This window comes from Ctenocephalides felis, unplaced genomic scaffold (genome assembly GCF_003426905.1).
Source record: "Ctenocephalides felis isolate EL2017-DRISC unplaced genomic scaffold, ASM342690v1 CF-g0.4_SCAFFOLD_01170, whole genome shotgun sequence".
Classification (NCBI taxonomy): domain Eukaryota; kingdom Metazoa; phylum Arthropoda; class Insecta; order Siphonaptera; family Pulicidae; genus Ctenocephalides; species Ctenocephalides felis.
The window spans coordinates 17,055,355-17,061,344 of NW_020537324.1; positions in this window are offsets into that span (position 1 = coordinate 17,055,355).

Sequence of the window (5,990 nt, forward strand, 5' to 3'; positions counted from 1 at the left end):
ATTTTAATTTGTTGTCTATAATATTTATTATAATTGTGGATGTTTCATGACCTAACGGTTAAGCGCACTGCATTATGTGGACATGGTCATGAGTTCGCACTCCAGTTCTGGGTACCCTCATATCAAGCAGTAGAGATATCAATTTTCACTTGCAAATATAGATCAAGAAATGTTTCTAATTAAAAATAGCTCATTTCGACGTGAAATGGCATTGCTAAATTTCTACCACTATTATTTCCTGAATCGAGTTATGATAATCATTATAATTTTACTTAGAAAAAAATAATTAATTTTTATAATTGGAAGTGCATCCCATTATTACCTAATAATAGTATTTAACGTCACACTGTTTTTTGCCAAGATTATATCTTCTGCTTTTTAAAATATGTAATTAAATGATATTATCTCAAACATTAAGAACATTTTTACGGATTTATTTATTAAACCACGTTTTTCGTCTTCAGCTGTTATTGATTTTTATATTTTTTTGTAATTTTTATAGATAATTTCTTTTAATCATAAAAATATGGATAACTATATTAATATCTCAAGACATAAATACAAAAACCTATATTGAATTTTTAACTAGTAAAGGTATAAATGAATCTCTAGCCATGATGCAAGTAATTTTGAAAATTTAATATTATAATAATAATTTATCTTAATGAATTACCGAGAGTAAGATTGCGGTTTCCCTTATTTAATTCATTTACTATTATCTCATTTATATAATAATCATAACACATTATATAATAAACTATTATATCTCCGATGAGACATGCAGACTCTGCAAAAATGTGCTCTTAATCTCATAGGGTCATATACACATACTATTTACCATGTCGTCGACGTTACTCCAGAATTTAATTAAATTAATAACCTTGTATCCAATTATAATAGGCAAAACGTAGTATTTGTATAATATTACTTTAATAGAATTACATGCCACATGAATTTAGACAGGTCATTAAATATAAATAATTTTAATTGGTTATTCAACGTGACAGTAAATAATTAGTTCCAAAACTTGTTTAATATAGAATCGTAATATTATTCTTTAATTAATTTAAATTAGCAAAAAAGTTGCTATAGAATACACTAGCAATTATTCTAAAGAAATCCTAATACTTGTAGGCCACTGTTATAATGCAAATAAAATTGAATAATTTCTATGTTAACTACAAGATAAAAATAATCAGTCTTTGTCATATTTTATCATAATTATTTGATTCATTACATGGTTGAATAAATTCTCAATATACAGTATAAAAAGTAATATAATTGTGAAAACAAGAGAGGTAGAAGAAAAGAACTTTTTTCACTTCTTATGGGGTGTTATAGTAATCTAAAAAAATCAAAAATGATTTTTTTGTGCATCTTGACGTTTCAAGACCATCTGAACATTTTGGCATACGTTAGAAAAATAGGATGTATGTATGTGTGTATGTTTGAATACAATTTTTCGTACACGATTTCGAGAGCAAGGATCACCCGATTTGAATGATTCAAAAACATATCGAATCGTATTGACGAAGGGACATGCCGATTACTTTTTGGAAAAGACAGGCCTAGCCGTTTTGGAGAGCAAAAAAGCAAAAACTAGCAATTTTCCTGAAGGCGCAATGCCATGCACAACTATATTTATTTATTATATAAATGCGTCAAATTGTCTTTCATTTATAATTTTTTAGCGTAATGTTAAATTACGTAAGAGAAATATTTTTTATAATAAAGACATTAACTTCAATTAGGCCAAGAATGCCTAATTTTATATGGAGCACTGACACTTGTCTAAAAGCATTTATTTTAATTTACCTCCAGGCTAAATTTACTAAATGATATTCGTTTTCTAAACGTGTACTTTAATTCCATTTTAGAATGTCAGATATTTTGTTATCGAAACACAATCTAATGAGTAATAAATTATTATACATGAATATTATTATATTAATATACATGAATTTAATTACTATTTTTTGTCATTATAAATGAATTAGTATGCATCTATCGAGAACAGATAAATAGTTCTCCAGGCGACAAAGATATATTAATTTTATTAACCTTTAAATCGATAGAATTAGTTACGCATTTTTAATTTTTTTTTATTGTCGCTTGCTCATTATACAAAACACTTTGAAAAATTAAAAATGCGAATGACGTAAATCGAAAATGAAATTAATTAAAATCAAATTGTAGCATAAAATTAGGTTAGAGTGGATTTGCACAGTAGTAGTGGAATAACACATAACTTGTGAATATTTTGGTAGGTTCATAGGTTTTGAACTACAACTTTTCCATATGTATAAACAATAGTCTTAATAATAATTAAATATTTTGATTAACTTGCATTATTGTGACGATATAATTTTGAAATTTTGAAACCGGTTCACTTCTTTGGAAAAAATGTCGACGATAGAACAAGTTTGCCTCAAACACATTCTTATTGCAATTTTGGTAACAAACGATTCACAATGACTTGAAACGTCAAAAAAAAAATTACCTAAATTGTCTAAATTGGAATTTTAGAATAAACATAAGCATTTTCTTCGGGAAGGTGAAAATAAATAGATCACTAATCGTATCGGTTGACATGATAATGAAATCCAAATTGTCGTTTTAAGAAGCACATTCAGCAGAAAATAAGTTTCACTGCAATCATTGAGTAAAGTTTAGTTTCAATTATATAGTAAATTTTACTTTCAATTATATAGATAATTCAAATTCATTATATAAACTTTGAGTGTTTTATATTGACCTCAGACAATTGACTGATATGAGATTATGAATGCCAAGGTTGTAGAAAACTGCTTCCATTAATTTAGTTTTACTGCTTTTATAATTAAAACAAACAAGACAGATGAAAGCAAGGTACATAGAGATATCTAAAAACAAAATTATTCATCTCTAATTCTATAAAAATGGCTTGACCGATTGTTTCGCAAATCTAATCATAGCTAGTTCTACCATTAAGTTTCCAATTAAATAGTTTATACATTTTTGAGAAATGGTTAAATTTTTCCCATGACGGGGTCACCAATTGCGGAATTAATTGTATTTTTCCTGAGTATAATAGAACACTTTCTAAGATATTTAAAATCATTTATTTAAAAATATCAAAAATTAAATTGTTCAGCAATAAATATTTTTGTAATGAATTTTAAATCGTTAGGATAACCAAATTGTAAATTATTATTGATGTGCAATATTAGATACAGATTTTTTGTAAGGTGCAAACTTATGGAGTGCAGTCTCTACATATACATTTAAATACACACATACATTTTTTAATATTGGTGTCGAACAATTCATAATAACTTGAAAATTGCTGAAAGAATATAAATAAATTGAATATATATAAATTTAAAAATTGAATTAAAAAACTCGATATTGAATTTTATGTAGAGAGCAAACTTGTAGAGTACAGATTCTATATATACATTCATACACTACTTTATTTGAATTTTGGTGGCAAACGAGTCATAATAACTTGAAAATCGTCGAAAGAACATAAAATTTAAAAATTGAATTAAAAAAACTCGATATTGAATTTTATGTAGAGAGCAAACTTGTAGATTACAGACTCTATATATACATTCATATATATCGTGGGAAACGATGTAAAATAACTTGAAAATCGTCGAAAGAACATAAAATTTAAAAATTGAATCAAAAAACGAGATATTCATTTTTTTGTAGATAGCAAAACTTGTAGACTGCAGACTCTACATATACGTACAAAGACTTTTTTTTTAAATGTTGGTGACAAATGATTCAGAATAAATTGAAAATCTCTGAAAAAGTATAAAATAAGCTAATTAAATTTTCTGGCTTCTTCGTGAAGATAAAGGTAATAACTTAATATTGAAAGTATTACGATGGTTAGATTTGCAACCATCGACCCAGCTATGTCCTTAAAATAAGCAGAATCATGTCTTTACATATTATTTTATTTCATTTTGTAGATTTATGAAATTATTAGTTTTGATTAATGAATTATAAATTAGATAAAATCTTATTTCATATTTTTATAAACGATGATAATTTTTATCATGTATCTATTACTGTAGTGTTGATATAAAACGCCAGAGACGGAAGATAAGTTGATCTTGAATTTAACTTTCATATAAAAAGATGTCAGAGAGAGACTTATTCATCATCAACTTCCAAGTAGCATTTCGTTTTCACTGTAAATATCACAATCGCCGAAATCGGAGAAACTCCGGTGTGTTCGCTCAACGCACAGCATCCGACATAATATAGGTCACGGATATTCAACTCGGCATCTAGACGCTTCTCTTCGGCACGGTCAGCTGTTAACAAAGATTTTTTTATTATATGGCGGATAAATGTTAGATTCATCTTCATCTGATGGTGAAATTTTCATCCATGCATTTAATTTTCCAGATATATTGTAACCAGAACGTATCTTTATTACGAGAAAAGTATTGGCACTCATTCCAATTGTTACTAGAAAAGAATGGCCACTTAATCTAAGCTTGATAAGAACTAAATGTATCCTGAAGTTTCAATATTTAGAGGGTGCAATCTACAAATTTGCTCTCCACTAAAGCAATCTTCAAATAAAATTTTGTTCTCGTTATATCTAGTTTTTTACATGGAAAACAATTTACCATTTTATTCTGAATCGTTTGACATCAAAATTGAAAAAAAAACATTTTACAATCTGAAGAAAATTTGTTTTCACCAAAAAAATCGATATACTAATTTTGTTTTTTCGATGTTTCAAGTCATTCTGAAGCGATTTAGATGAAGTTTGGAAAAAGTATGTATGTATGTGTGTGTGTGGTGGGTGTGTTCGTGAGCCGATTATGAAAACGGCTGAACCGATTTCGAAAATTTAAGTCATTCGATATTTCTCGATAAGCACTAGCGACTAGAAGTTTTGTGCGACGATCGGCCAATCCGTTTATTATAATTAGGAAAAAAGTGTAAAATTTTCCGTCCACGTTTTAGCCCACAATCTTGAATCGATTTTATAAATTAAAACTGTTCGAAAGATATTGTCTTGCAAACGTGTTGCTTACTTTTTGGTAAAGATTTCTTCAACGATTTTTTTTTCACTATTTTGATGAAATTTTGTATAACGATAAATTTTGTAGTCTGCAAAAACATACTAAAATATTATAGGCCTACGAAAAGCAGATGGATTAAAAAAAATCCTCAAAGTTTAGAATTTTGCTTGCGTTATTAAGCGGTTCTAATTAGAATCTACGCCAAAAATCTATATACATTCTGAGTTTCGCTGGTAGCTACTGATTGCGGTTGACATCTACGCTTAAATAAATCACATTCTTAGAGCATGAAATAGTTGAAATGAGATTTTTAAAACAAGTTAACAAAGTTCCAATTTCTACAATTATAGATCTTATAAGTATGTTTGAAAGACCAATTGGAAATCGTTTTGATTATTTTTTAATGAAGGCAATTTTTTTTTCAAAATATACAGTTGAAAATTTTACCTGAATAGTTGAAACTCAATCTTAATTAAGATAGTTGATTACGTATTCTTAGCGGAAAGTTCATGCAGCTTGCCTTAAAGCAAAATGTTACTACTGAAATGTTTCTTACAATTTATTTGTTTTTTTTTCAAATTATCATTATTTAAATGTGGGCTCCCCGCGGGTTAGAGTTTAGAGCAGTACAATTTAAATCAGAAGTTTCAGGTAAAACATGAAACTCGCATCTGACAGCCTGATGTCAAGTAGTAGTGGCGACATTGGTTTTCACTTCCACATATATGTTTAGAGATATGTTTAGTTGCATCACGTTTCCAAGCAAAAATAGCTTTTGCCCGGCATTGCTGCACCAATAAAAAATCATTAATATCTAAATTTACAAAAAGTATTAATAAATTCATCACATATTGAAAGGACAACCGTTTGGGTTGACTTCCATAAAGAGCCAGGTCGATTAGAACGTCAGCACAACAGCTAATAGAACTCGTTAAGTTTAGATTGCTAATTAAAAAT